The sequence below is a fragment of the Mesoplodon densirostris genome, chromosome 12, assembly GCF_025265405.1.
Source record: "Mesoplodon densirostris isolate mMesDen1 chromosome 12, mMesDen1 primary haplotype, whole genome shotgun sequence".
Taxonomy (NCBI): Eukaryota; Metazoa; Chordata; class Mammalia; order Artiodactyla; family Ziphiidae; genus Mesoplodon; species Mesoplodon densirostris.
The window spans coordinates 52268405-52283501 of NC_082672.1; the positions used below are offsets into that span (position 1 = coordinate 52268405).

The following is a 15097-nucleotide window of genomic DNA, read 5'->3' on the forward strand; positions in this document are numbered from 1 at the left end:
GCATAACAGCTCAGATCATTAAACAAACGGGAATCCAGAAATCACAACATTAATAAGAAATTTGTTTAAATACGCAGTACGCCTTTTAGATATCAAAATTTGGGATTTATTTTTCTTTACACAGTTCAGTTTGAACATGCAAATTCATTGTGGTGTAATATTTAAAATGATACGAAACAAACCAAAAGCAAATAATTTTGTTGAAAATTACCACCACTTCAGACTTCCAGTGACTTTTGTTGCACATTTAGGATTATATGACATACGTACGTGTTTAAACTTTTTGGCATGCTTAAGCAATCTCTAGATAATGCACTTTAAAAAAATTCTAATAGCAAGGCCATAAGAAAAGCAATTTGCATAGTTATATTTTGCATTGTAATACTATTAGAGATAAACTGATTCCCCTCAATTTTTAAATAAAGATCTAAAAGGAGTAATGATCTAGTAAGAACAATGATTCTTCAATCAAATGCAGTAAAAAAAAAAAAAAGATTTAATTAAGAAGCTGCATTAAAAGTTACTGGTTATTTTCATCTACACTGTTAATTAAGAAAGCTGAAGTTTAAATGGAGACATTAACAGAACCCATTAGCAATACCCCTTGCATACAGTCTTCCCTTTCTAATCTCCATTGGTTTCTGGTTTGGAGTTGGAGAGAAGAAAGAGGTAGGTGAAAGGAGGCGTGTCTGCAGCACACTCATTAAACCATTCATTTGGGTGACACTTGCACTCTGCTCTGCACTCCTCTTATCTCAGCCCTAACTGCTCTCTCTTTCCTGGCCTCCTGAAATTCACAGCTGAGCTGTCTCCCTCACATATGGCTTGCATATAATTATGCATATTCCATTTTGCACTGCATTAAAATGATGAGCTCCTGGCTCCCTGCCAGCTGATTTTAAAAAGCCCAAGTGAAGTAGGAAAAGGGAGAGAAACACAGGGAGAACCGCACAGGAAGCAGCAGGTAGTTCTATCTGCTGTCTCTTTAGATAAAATGTATGTCTGGCACCAGGGGAACAGCTGAGAACTACCTGTTGTGATGTAAGGACCGAGGGGGAGAAAACAATGAGCATACATCTGTGCATAGCGATGACAGCGCTGATGTATTGTTTCTCTTTTAATGGCGTGAAATCTGCCCCTGACAAGTATCACTCAGAGCTCTCAGCTAGACTAGGGATTGTCATTTTAGAAAGGGATCACTATTCTGTACTTTTTAGAATGTACAGCTTGCCTTTAATAAAGGCTTCTGCCACTTATTGCAGGGAGGGAACTGATGGAATTTGGAAGTGGACTGTCATGGTAGTAATACAGGGGTTACAAAAAGTATTTTTGAGATTTACAAACATCTCTGGGATTTGGTGCCTTTTAATTTTACCTTTTATCCCCCATCTACCAAATCAGAGTAAAATGAAAATGCAGGATTGGACTGTGTGTGACAGAAAAAATGTGTAAGTATGCTCATGTCCAATCAAGGCACTGAAACCAGTGATGTTTCTTCTCACAGCATCAGTTCTACTATGCAGCTACATCAGGGTTTAAGCCAATAGTGCCTTAAATGGGGCCCATTTTAAAGCAGAGTGTATACATAAAAGGCAGCTGTATAAAAAGCAGTAAGATGCCAATGGGTAGCAAACATGTCAGATTCTTAAGTGAACTGTAAGGCACTCTGTGAGGTGCAGGTCTCTTGAAGGCAGGGACCACATCTATTTCATCTTTCTTACTCTACTATGCCCAGTGCCTTACTTTTATCTGGTGCTTAACAAACATTTCAGTGATGAAAAAAAAAAACCCATACATGGTTAGTAACTAGACCCTACCACAACTCTGTAGAAGACTCCACCTCAAAATATGCTAAACTTGGTAGTAGGTTTATTATATTCCTGATGCACTATGATGCATATGCTTGGAAACATACTTGGCATATAGTTTACAAGGGCTACTATTTACATATGTATGTCTATATTCAATATATATGTATCTTGTGTATAAATATTCATAAGGTGGAAGATGTTTATTATGCATGTACTATGTATACACATTCATACACACCAGATGCCTGGGGATATTTTCAACATTAGTGGCAAAAATATATTCATTCCACTTACATGTAAGGTGCTCACAATGCTTTTTATGTTTTTAAAGGACAAAAAAACCCATTAAGGTTTGACTGTGCTTCCTCAAAGGGGCTACAGGATTTTATATAAAGTCTCATAATTTATGAGAGTAAATAAAACAGCAGTGGAAGAGAAAGGAGAGGAGGCTTGGAGTGATTAGAAGTGGAGAGAGAAAGGCAGAAATTTGCTTCTTTATTAAACCGTGTATTTGCCTCTGCATCACACTCCATGGAGCTTGGAACGGGTCTGCCTCTGATAATCAATCTGATTCTGGAGTCCAAGAAATTCCATCCTCCAGCCATTTGCTGTGTTTCCACCACATGCCACAGAGACGGAAAGCACATGACATGCAAGAAGACCAAGCACCATCACCCTCACGTGTGTGTGCACACACAAGCACTCACAAGCACACACAAGTAATTCCCTTTGCATTCTCAAGTTTTTTAATGTAAAATTTTAAATTATTATTACTGGACTAAGTGAAATTAAGTGCATTCATCTAAGGCAGTAGTTCTCTGCTCTGGCTGCATATGAGAATCATCTGGGGTGTTTTTTTTTTTTTTTAAACATATTGATGCCTGAACTCCCCCTCCCCACTATGTTTCCAAGATTCTGATTTAACTGGTCCAGGGTGGGGCCTCGACATGGATTTTTTTTTTTTTAAGCTCTCAGGTGGTAGTAATGCACAGGCAGCCCGAGAACCACTGATGTAAGGAGTGTGCCTGGAGGAGGGGTATTAAGAGGGGGCCCTGAGCAGACTTGTCAGCATGGCCTCCAGCCAGGCCCCAGGCCCACTGGAGTGAACAGCTGTACAACACTAGGAGGAATACAGGATGTGTCTCCAGCAGTGGGGTTTACTCCAAAGACTTAGAGATTTCATGACTAGCTGCTTGTAAGCAAAAAATTCTCTTTATTTATTTTTAGTTTCTGGTGTGACAAATAATCTTGGAAGAACTACTATACCTCTTCCTCAAAAAGGCCTTCCTGGGCTTCCCAGGTGGCGCAGTGGTTGGGAGTCTGCCTGCCAATGCAGGAGATGCGGGTTCGTGTCCTGGTCCGGGAAGATCCCACATGCCGCAGAGCGGCTGGGCCCGTGAGCCACGGCCGCTGAGCCTGCGCGTCCAGAGCCTGTGCTCCGCAAAGGGAGAGGCCACAACAGTGAGCGGCCACGTATCGCAAAAAATAAAAAAGGAAAGAAAAGGCCTTCCTGAACCTCACTAACCAAGTCAAATACCTCCACTCTGCCCTCTCTTAGGCCTCACACAGGTGCACCCTTACACTGGCTGCTGTAATTTTTGTCTTCCCCACCAGACTGCAAGCTTTCTAAGGGCAGGATAGTGTTTGGCTTCTCGCCATTGGATCGTTGGCCCCAGCCACTGACTGGAGCATAGTAAGTGCTCTGTAGGAACGAGTTTAATTATCATTCCACAGCAACTTGTGGCAACGTTAGACAAAATCCATTAGAACTTCTTTACCCTATGCGCAGATTCATTTCAGCACTTCAGATTCATTTGTATATTGAAGCCATTGCCTTTTTCTGCATCTGCCCCATTTTGGGTGGCAGACAAGGGCGTACCATGCAGGTAGACAGAGGGAGTCCACGACCCCTGCAGGGAGGGTATGTAAACACTGAAGCTGCTCGGAATCACTGCTCATGGTAATAACACAAAGCAGACCAACTTTCGGCTGGTTTCATTATTGCTCTGGAATTCTCTAAGGACTGTGCCTCCTCTAATGGCCTGTGTCGAGGCGGACCACCCCACCACCAGTTTGTGGTATCCACCGGGGCCAGGAGACTGGTGTTGATGTCTGACTTTGTTCTGAAGTGACCAGTTCTGAGCGTCCCTGGTGGCGCAGTGGTTAAGAACCTGCCTACCAATGCCAGGGACATTGGTTTGAGCTCTGGTCTAGGAAGATCCCACATGCCGCAGACCAACTGGGCCAGTGCGCCACAACTACTGAGCCTGCGCTCTAGAGCCCATGAGCCACAACTACTGAGCCCACGTGCCACAACTACTGAAGCCTGCGTGTCACAACTACTGAAGCCCGCGTGCCTAGAGCCCGTGCTCTGCAACAAGAGAAGCCACTGCAATAAGAAGCCCATGCGCTGCAACGAAGAGTAGCCCCCACTTGCTTCAACTACAGAAAATTCGCACGCAGCAACGAAGACCCAACACAGCCAAAAATAAAAACAAATAAATAAATAAATAAATTTAAATAAATAAATAAAGTGACCAGTTCTGACAGAAGGAATGTCAAAACACGTCATGATGAACGAACTCTCTCCATGGGTCTTATTCCCAACAGCTTTATTCTGACTAATATGCTAGAGATTTATGCCAACTATGGGGAAAAGCAAACGGGAAACTGTTTTTCACATTTTACTACAAATGTGATTGTCAAACCAAAGGTGCATTTTTGATCTATTATTGTAAGAAGGCTTCACTTCTTGCCATGGAATAGAAATAAAAATTAAAGTCCTTCAGTTAAACTGCAAGGGGATTTCCCCATCTCGCTGCCAGTCATGCATCTATTTTCATGCCATGCCTAGCATTTGAATAAATAATAGATTATGTGAGAAACTTAAACTAATTTTCTCTCTACCTCAAACACCTCTGACTTAAACAAACTTTATTTTCACCTCTCTTTTCCTGTGAATCATCACTAATTTACTTTTTAAATTTTGATTCTTACATTCAGCAAACTTTATTTCTTCTTTCAAAGAATCCACTTATTCCTTTGGGTTAAAGCCTTGGTGTCATGTGCATATCCAAGCAAGATCAGCATCTTTTCTCCTCTGGAGGATTCCTTTAGAAAATGTGGAACATTCTAAAAACAGCTCCACTGGCCCACCCCAGAAAAGTGCAATGTTTCTGCCTCAATGAAAAGGTTAGCACTGTTGCCATTTAAGTGGAAAGATAACTAGGCTTGGGAGTTAATACCTCCCCGTGAGGAAGGGGACTTTACATCTCCCTGTCATTGTGATTTCAGAACTTCTTTGGAAAACAAGAAAAGGTTCTGCCTGGAATCAGAGCTCGGGGGAGCGCTGTAGATCTTCCAGACTTTGCTTTCCAACCCTTTAGCAGATGTAGCACATGTCAGCTCACACATGTGCTGCGGTGACTAGACTTGGGAACATCAAAAATAGTGCATCTCAAAGTTGCAGGAGTACGCTTAGAGATGCAGAGCTCTAGAGCAAAAAATTTAGATTTTATAACTAATTTTTGGAACCAGAAGCAATAGAATTTCTTTTCAAAATTCAAGATACATTGAATTTATCACGGGGAGACCACTTCGGAAAACCCTTGGAATTTCATTTTCTGGTGTACCATCTCTGGTCTGAACTTCCTTTGTTGAATGTCTATACACACTGTCTTGAGGAAGCACAGAGAGGAATAAACGGCAGCTGCCACATGTGGCCTTTCAGCGTGTCACGAACATCTCTGTGAACTTGACGTAAACAACAGCCCAGTTTCTTTGCCGCTCAATGAAGTTCAGCCAGTGCTGGCCCTGGGCTGGACTAGCACAGGGAGGCCTCCGGAGTAGCTCCTGCTTCCACTTGAGGTACCGCCAAGTTACTCTCATCTCAGTGGCCCAATTCCTCATGACTGAAAGCCCTGTTCCCTTCAACTGGATTCCTGTCCCTTACCTCATTTCCTCAGGGTAAAACCAGTTTCCATCTCTCCTCCCCCACCTTCTCCTGGAAAATTCTTAGGCATCTTTTAAGCCTTCATTCAGACTGCAGCTCCTTTAGGAACCCACTTGAGACCTCTTCCTCCTGGTCTAACCTGGGCTTTGTACCCCTCTGTCTCTCTCTATAGCCATTCCATCCATTGCACTGTACTATGACCATCTATGTGTTTGCCTTCCCCACTAATCTGTGTGGTCCTTGAGTGCAGAAACTGTGGTCTATTCAGCTGCAAATCGCTAGGGCCTCATCTAGTGCCTGGCATATTATAAAGGCTCCATAAATGGTAAGTGAGTGAGAGAATGAAGGAATGAATGAGTCCCGATCCTTTAACCCTAGCAACTGGACCTTCTGCCTTGCACCCCAGTCCCCAGAGGTGAATGTTCTGCCCCTGAACCGAGGAGAACTCTCCATACTGAGTCTCAGCAGGCCTCTGCTGGAGCTTTCTGACTTCATCTGCCTCACACTTGGACCATCACCAACTATTCCATGAACTTCTGCCCAACTTGATTAGTGTCCCTCCCACTTGGTTAGACACTAGGGACTTAGCCTGAAGATCCTGTACTCAATTTGGACTTTAGCCAATAATCCTTTTGTCCCATATGTTTCTCTCCTCCACCTCCCACCTGGACTGACTTTTGCCTAACAAAGATCAGTCTAACCTCTGGTCTTTGCCTACGAAACTCTCATCCCCAAAATTCTGTTCCTAGATCAACCAACCTGGTGCCTCGCTCCCTGTTTCTTTATCTCACCTAGTCATAGTGCCCCAAGTTGGGACTCCTTGGTGTAACTCACCCCAGTTAGGACTCCTCTCTCACCTTCCCTACCAGAAGGGAAACGCCTGAGGGCAGAGACCATGCATTATGTACGAAGCCCCCAGGCTCAGCAAGTACCTTGTAAAACAATCCTATAAATATATGTTGAATGGATTCATTAATCCTTTGCTCTTCCTTAAGGTAAGACCCAGAAGTGCCCTTTTTCCTCTACTCTGAGCTGCCTACCTCTACAGATGGGTTGTTTCTATGTAGGTACATATTCAAGTCACTGAACATCAGAAGGCAGATGGGTCATGGACAGGATTGTGTATGCATGCAGCTTGGGCAGAGAGCTTTCTTTCTAGACCGAGGACTCCCACCTGGCATCAGGCTCCCTGCTCTGGAGATACTCCTGTCACCCCGAAACTTCAATGTGTGGAGCCAGGCATCTGCTCAATTCATGTTGCTACCAATCTTTGCATCACGATCCTTTGCCCTCCCTTTCATTAGCTTGTCACTGAAGACTGACTATGGGATTCTGCAGCAGTGCTGTTCTACTTTGTTCTTTTAACAAAATGTATTTAAATTCCCCCTTAGCATGTGCGCCAAGGGAGAAGCTGTTTCCCCCAGCGAAGTTCCTCCTAATTCTCCACCCTCCTCAACTGGCAAGCAGAGGGGCTCTCTCCATACCTCTTCAGGCCCCTCTGACAGCTCACACATCTCTGATGGATGAGATGGACCTATTTGCTGCTGCTATTTTTTCACTCCATACAAACCTTTATATGTATCATAAATTTTTAATATCCAATTTGGAGTCTTCAAAGAATAACGGTAACAAACATGCAACATGAAGATAATGGGAATCGAATCATGTTTATGGCCTCCATGAACATCTCCTTAAACGATGTCAGGTCAGAGCTGCTCAGACCTGCGAGTGTATGAGGCTACAGGGCTGATCTCATGCCTGATTAATGGCTGCCCTCACTCAGGGCCCTAATGGAGTGCATGACAGTTACAGCAACAGATTCCACATCAGCCTGAAATACAGCCACCACACGGACTAAAATATATCATCCTCAATCCAGCACACTACAGCTGTGTCTGGAACAATCAGAGCAGTTGCTAAGTGGTTCTGAAATCCCTGCTTTTGCTTTTCCTTTTTAAAATCTATTTTCTCTTTATCGAACAGGTGACCCTTCTGGATTCATCTTGCACTGCTCTTTGTCAGGTCACCTGAGTGTCTTCGTTTGGTAAGAACTGTTTTTTCAAAGTGACCACAGGTAAGACCCGGCAACCGGGGCATGTGGCCCCTTCTTTTCAATTCTCAGCGAACGCGACATCACCATCACATTCCAGTCAGCTTCTGATCATCCCAGGACCCTTGATCCACAGTGGATTATCCAGACTCCTTGACTGCTCCCCTTCCCCACCTCCCACCTCTGCCCATAGCCTGCCTTTTGGCTTTTCACTATTCATTTGCATCTGTTACCCTGGGACCCTAGAGGGGAAACAGAAGGCAGGGAAACACAGAAGACTTTCTTTTCTCCAACGAGCAACCACAGAAATGCCATAATCAAGGCCCAGATACAACAGGGTTGCCTACATCTTCTCTGAACAGTTCACATGCTAAGCCGCAGTCAACCCCGTCCCCTGGGTGCCCACTAACCTGCAGAGCGGGACTGTAGAGACCCAGAGGCTGATCTCAGCAATCAGCCTGCACTCTTGTCACTGGTTCCCTACCAGCTCTGGCTTTGAGTCCTCTTCCATACCACTCCCAGCTCTCCACTCTCACCCTTGACTCTGGCCCTGCCTTGGGCCCTTTGATCTGTGCACTTGGCCTGCCTGGAGCTTGCAATCCCTCATGGACTTAGCTTTGGACCGTCCACTCTGGTCCTCCACTCTGGACACCCACAGGAGGGTTACTCTGGTCACTGCTCTGGCCTGGGACAGTTTTACGGTCAGCATCCAATAACGGTGCCCCAAGTACAATTTGTCTTAAAGATATGATTTCTTTAGCGAGAAACAGAACTGTGAATTATGCAATGTTTGTAAAGATCTAAAATTGGCCTGAACATGAAGAAGAAAGACCAGGAGTAGGTGTAAAACCCTGACTGTCACTGTGCACTGTCCACACAAGTGTTCTGACTGTCTTGGAGCGGTGCTGTGATTTACGTGGAGGGGGCAAGCAAAGGAGGAGGACAGGGTGACCGATCCATGGGCTCTGCCCCCGGGTCTTTCAGATCGTGAAGTCAGAATGCGATTCTGAACAGGATGGTCCTCCTGACAGCTCCAATTACGATCCACGTGAACCTTGACCTGTCAACAGAGGCACCATCAGGCTTAGAGGAACAAAGTGTAAATTACCTGGCTTCCAACCCCAGGACCAATCGGCCTCTCTGAGGACCCAAATGCAACGATGGCGGCACAGAGGCTTCACGAATAACAACCTCTGCTCAAACAACACTCTCTGGAGTCTTCGTTTTTAAAGCCCAGTCATTCTGCAGATGACGAATGGAGGTAATAAAAGGTGGGATTGTGGCATGTTTAAATAGGAGATAATCATTCGTGCAGAATTTGACTGGTGTTGACAGAAAGGCCTGTCGAGGCCAACAGCCGAGTATCAGGTTAAAGTCCATTTTGGATGACAATTTCAGTTAACACTTGTTCCTCTGTTGTTATTACTATTATCATTATTATTTATTATTATTATTATACTTCCAGGAAGTATATTTTGGAATCAAAGCCCAGGTGACAAAAGACAAAAAATGACCTGGGTCTCCACGTCCTCTCCCTTTTTAGAATAACTGAGAACAGGGGATGCGTAGGTTCCCTGCACAGTGAGCGGCCCTCCCGCTTCCCCCCATTTGCTTTAATCCCTCCCTCACCCAACCACTCTGGTGCCAAAATTCCCAAACTATTCCAGTTCCTCTGCACCCTGGTATCTCAGTTGCCCAGTGTGATTCTAGATATGAGATAACTGGTAGCCCCCGTGGAAGGAGGTTCCCAGACCACAGACTGGACCGCACTGGAGAGAACGTTACCACTTCCAGAACTTCCAACTCAATGACCGCTTCACAGGGCTCTTCCCACAAAGAAAGAAAACTCAATATAGAAGTCACTTTGACAGTAACACAGGACTCAAGTCTGTTCTGTGCAAGACATCATGCTAAGAATTTTGCAGACTTCAGCTCATTAAAGCTCCCCAAACCCTCATGAGGTCTGTATTACCATTACCACCTCCATTTTGCCAGCAAGGAATCTGAAGTGTAGCCAAGTTAAGTACCTTGTCCAAAGCTAAAGAGCTGATAAAGACAAAGCTTGGCAGGTGTCTCGACAGCAGACACCGGCTCCTGTCCCCACACCGCAGGGGCTCTTCCACAGCGGCACAGCCAGCAGAGGAAGCCTGGCTGACAATGAGCAAGAGAAACTGCAGACATTTTCGGAAGGCAGAGAAATGATGGCTCAAACGTCCCTGTGGGTCCTGGTGGGAAAGAGGGACATCTTGCCCTGTGGTCTCCCCTCTTCATGGTGAAGCACTGATGCCCAACGCAGCTCAAATGGAGGTGGTCACGGAAGCCGGCACCCCACAAGGGCCTGAGGGGCAGTCTACTAGACCACAGCCAACACAAGCAACAAGAAGACAGCCAAAGCCTGAGCAGACCGAAATCCTGAGCCCACCAAGATGGAGGGCAATGGCCTCTCCAAGTATTCTGCCCTTGAGGTATGGGGCAGAGATGGGGGAGGATGGGAGGGGAGAAAGGGTAAGGAGTGGACATCGAAATGGGAGTGTGCCGAGGAGTCTTGTACAGCAGCAGAAGAAACTCTGCATGGAGATGTGGAAGGACACATCCTTGAACTTGACAGACTTCTCATTAGGGGGCCTGCTTGTTTTCAAATCTCTCTTATATTTTGGTTTCATCCTACAAATTTAAGATTATGGGATCCTAAGGTGAGCGTGGGAGCCCAAATCTTTTCTTGGATATCAAGATAGATTGAGACATGTTTTCAAGGACAAAGGATTCTAAATTCATAAAACTCTTCTTGTGGCTCTTGCCTAAGCATAGAACATAAAACTGTTATGGTTTGATGTGGAAAATAGTAAAAGGGGAATAAGAATGATCAGTTGATATAACTATTACTAGTATTAGCTTTCCTTTATTCATAATAACAAGCAGATTACAATCAAGTATCCTAGTGTGATAAAGAAATTTAATTCATTTCTTTGCCTTAAGGGATGACAGACCTTTGCCTTTGGATTATATTAAAATGTTTTGCCCAAATTCATAAACTGTAGGTTGCACTACTCCAAATTTACACCAAGCCACTTTGTGTGGCATTGTGACTTCACAGAAAACAGACAGCAATGACAAGAGCATTTACATAATTTTTTCCTGAGGTCTCATTCATTCATTCATCATTCATTGAGCATCTACAACTAAGTATCCAAAATGAATGGTATCCAGCCCACATGTTCAACATATTTTAATTTCTGAAGTTCAATGATAACAGACAGACAATAGAACAAGCAATAGAACAAACGATCCCTTGCCAAGGTCTAACCATACACCTTTTGGAGTGTCAAATATCATACGTTTATATCCTATTTAAAATTTAGATTTTTAAATAACTATAAATTTGAAAGGTAGATAAAAGTAAACCACAAAAAGTAAGGAGTAGAAAATATTCTCATAAACACACAAGAATTATGAGGAAGTAAAAACCAAGAAAAAGCAAGAGCAAATTCTGAAAGGTTGAGCACCCCTGTGCCATTTGGTTGAAGATGTTAGTACAGAAAGGGGTGAGGAGAGCCATTTGGTGCCAGTAACGAGCTGAGTGTGATTTCCGGTGCTACCAATAAAAATGGGGGACATAACATCCAGCTTAGAAATTCGTTGCAAGGATTGAATGAGAAAATCCATCACATGTCCCACACAATGCCTGGCACAGCGTAAGAACTCAATGGATGACAGTTATTTAAATTTCACAAGTCCACTTCTTTTCTAGAGAGAAAAACTCAGCTGGCAGGAAGGCCATAGTGACTCAGTATCTTTTCTTATCATTAAAGTCTTGATTAAAATCAAGTTGCAGGCAGCCATAGGGCATGGTCAGCAGCCAAAGGCAAAGGCGAAGACACTGGCGAAGGTTTGAGGGCTTTTAGAAATGCATAAACACACCCTCTCATCAGGATCCTAACCCCCTACACAGCATCGGTACCTAATGACGGCTTCTATCTCTCTTCTGCCATCTGACTACCCATTGTGCCCTCTGCAAATAAGGCATCGTTTTGTTTTCTTACTTCTTTATCTCCTCTTATGTTTCATGAGGAACATCTCCATCAAGAAACCTTCCACCCTCACTGGACAGCTCCCACCCACATAAGCAGACTAGGATTCCTGGAGACTGCTACATGTTGAATTCCACCACCTTCACCACACTTCTGCCAAATTAACAACCAAGGTTTAATTGCTGGTACCCTTCTTTACCATTCACATCATCCCCCTTTATTCCCTATTTTCCAGCTACTAACTTCATCCTGTATCAACTTTGTTTCTAACTCAGCGATAGACGACACCTGTATCATTTGCTGATTTCAATGCTCAGCAGAGGTTGGACATGTATACATGGTGACCACACACTCTTTCCAAACTGAATGGCCTCACCAAAGATGGATAGGAGCAGACAAATAAAGGCAAGGAAGAATTTCCAAACAATCTAATATTTGGTTCACCATTTTCAGAAAATGTGCAAATGAGTGAATATTATTTTCTTATTCAAAAGGCTAGGGCTTTTTTAAACTAAATGTTGCAACTCTTATTAGGTCCTTATTTGTTTTAAAATTCAGTTCAATATTGTTGCCTTTGAGGTTTTTTTGTGTTTGTTTCTTCTTGTGTTTATCCTCATCTTTCGGACACATCATCCCTCCTTCCCAACCCTTAGACAGGACTCTGAATCACCTGGCAATCCCCTCACCATAAGTGAGAATCCCCTCCTCCACTTAGTCACCTGTACAATCAGAAACAGCTTTCTTTTATTTTACTGATCTATTTTATCTTAAAGTAAAATGTCCTCCTTGTACAAAACACTTTCATTTCTTTCCACCCCTTGCCCTGTCACAGGAAGCTGCTGTACGGGTACCATATAATGTTTATGCTCATTTGTTTCGTTGTATTACATCCTGCCCTCCTGCTCTAGGATCTGATGTCTACAAAGATATAATCAGAATCGGTTTAGATTAGTATCTGTGGCAGCAATTCCTATAAATGATACAGACAAGGCAGTAGCTATAATGTCTGTCTTGTTTCAAGGTAAAAATTTGAAAAATGACATCTTTGATGGAGAAGACTCCATGGAGACCCGGGTGGAAATGCAGCCGGTTCCCCTGCTCACAGACATTGCTCTTTCCCGTCATATGGCTGACAGGTGTGTAATCATGTTCCTTAGTCACAGTTTGTGTTAAAATAACCAATTACCAAATGAATAAGAGTCGAGTCCCAGTGTGACTGTCGCCACCAGTGCAAAGTGATGATGTGCTTCTAAAACACAGGGCTTGGACTTCCCTGGTGGCGCAGTGGTTGAGAGTCCGCCTGCCGATGCAGGGGACACGGGTTCGTGCTCCGGTCCAGGAAGATCCCACATGCCGCGGAGCGGCTGGGCCCGTGAGTCATGGCCGCTGAGCCTGCACGTCCGGAGCCTGTGCTCCGCAGCGGGAGGGGCCACAACAGTGAGAGGCCCGCGTACCGCCAAAAAAGAAAAAAAGAATCTGCCTGCCAATGCAGGGGACACGGGTTCGAGCCCTGGTCCGGGAAGATCCCACATGCTGCAGAGCAACTAAGCCCGTGCGCCACAACTATTGAGCCCACGCTCTAGAACCGGTGAGCCACAGCTACTGAGCCCATGTGCCACAACTACTGAGCCTGAGCACCACAACTACTGAAGCCCACGCGCCTAGAGCCCATGCTCCGCAACAAGAGAAGCCACCGCAATGACAAGCCTGCGCACCGCAACAAAAAGCAGCCCCCGCTCGCTGCAACTAGAGAAAAGCCCACGCGCAGCAACACAGCCAAAAATAAATAAATAAATTTAAAATTTAAAATAAATAAATAAAACACGGCTTGAAGGAGAGGCTCTGATGTGCTCCTCCCCAGCCAAGGATGCTCTCCGAGGCTGAGAAGACTTTCCTACTCCACGATAAATTTGCTAAAATGCAGGACATTTCTCCCCTGGTTCGTGCCCTTAGTAATGAAGCTTCCAACAGGGCCACCACAGATGGTCTGTGGGATCTCCTAGGCAACTCAGTATCCCTACCATTTCCTGTCCTTGATCTTTCCAGAACACATCACCCTCGCCTCTCATTGAGTACCCAGAGGGGCTCACCCACCTGACTGCCTGCTCACCCAGATTTCCACATGAACAGGGCACTATCTACCATCAGCTTATTCTTTCCCCCATGGTGTACATCACCTTCCCTGAGCCCCCACAGTGACAAAAGACAATGCTAAAACCCAAGAGCCCTGCCATTCCAAGCCTATCCTCCCAGGCAAGGAATTCCCCAGACCTACTGCTCGGGAAAGGTAGGGTAGCACACAGGTAGCCTATACGGAGACACGTGTCGTTCTATGTTGTGGTACAGTCAACAGTAGCAAATCCATCAGCACTCACAAACAATGTAAGCACAAAAATCACACTTTCGGTTGGCCCAAAGGTTATTTGTTAACATGCTGGGGAAGAAAGCCTACAAATAAATCACATGAAATCAATGTAGCAAGTTGAGATAATGACTTAGTAACAACAGATCGATTATAATAGCACCGTTATTATGCTTCATCAAATATAATAATCCAACTCCTCCTGTTGCAGGGCCTGTGGGTAGAGGAGCCCTACCTCCCAGACTGGCGGCTAAAGAAGTTGAAGGACAGGTAAAAGGCAGTTACTGCCCTGTGGCTTGGTTTCCCATCTGTGAAGCAGGGCTAGTACTCGTTACCCACACTCGGTTTAGTGAGAGAGTGGCTATAACCTCCATGTTACACTGATACATATAGATCACGAAGAGAGTTTGAGTTTGAGTTGAGCAGACATTTTTTGGTCAGAAATACTGTATGCTTTCAAACAAACAAGTTTCCAGTAAAGCCAAAGGTAGTGACGATTCAAATTTTCAGCAGCAAATATGAAAGTAAAATACAATTAACCAAAAAACTCTCTGAATTGGTTTACTTCAGCTAAAGGATACAAGGAGTGAGAAGTACAATTATCTTATATCTCTCATCTTTTTTTTTCCTTAACATAAAAGAAGTTCCACCAGAAGATTTCCCTATAAAGACCAGACTAATGTTACTTTCCTGTAAAAAGGCTTGGTAAGCTATGCTTTGCATGAGATGAAGGACAAGAAACATTTACGGGGAAGAAAAAATAAATCAGCTGGTTTTCCTCTCATGTCATTCCTCTGTAACTGATGAGTTTTTAACCACAGTCTTGTTATCCTTATTAGCATAAGTGCTAATTACACCTCTCCTCTCCTACCAGAAGGGCAACCGGAACTCCAT

At 44.3% G+C, this 15097-nt stretch overlaps 1 protein-coding gene across 3 annotated transcripts in view; it reads right to left on the bottom strand.

Moving 5' to 3' along the window:
• The window catches only part of SOBP (sine oculis binding protein homolog), a 152629-nt gene that overhangs the window by 66665 nt on the left and 70867 nt on the right, over positions 1-15097 (bottom strand). The window lies entirely within an intron of this gene.